The sequence below is a fragment of the Crotalus tigris genome, unplaced genomic scaffold (assembly GCF_016545835.1).
Source record: "Crotalus tigris isolate CLP2741 ecotype Arizona unplaced genomic scaffold, ASM1654583v1 scf7180000019363.1367679, whole genome shotgun sequence".
NCBI lineage: Eukaryota > Metazoa > Chordata > Lepidosauria > Squamata > Viperidae > Crotalus > Crotalus tigris.
The window spans coordinates 38,595-38,886 of NW_024097499.1; positions in this window are offsets into that span (position 1 = coordinate 38,595).

Consider the following 292-nt stretch of genomic DNA (forward strand, 5'->3'; position numbering starts at 1 on the left):
CATATGATTGTATTTATTCTCTGTCCAGTTAATATGTTGCTAATGTGGGTGATTCACTACTGGGAAATGCAACAATGGATATTAACATTGAACCACCATTTCAATAATAGAAAGCTTCATGCAACCTCTTCCACAGGGAAGGCCTGAGGAAGGAGTGAGTTAATAGATTCATAAAATTCAAAAGGTGTACTTTTATTGATGGCCCCAAAGGAATTCTTCCTGGCTTGTAACAATGGTTGCCTCCACATCTGATTGTTCTGGAGTCTCCTTTCATAAATAGGGACTTCAGCTG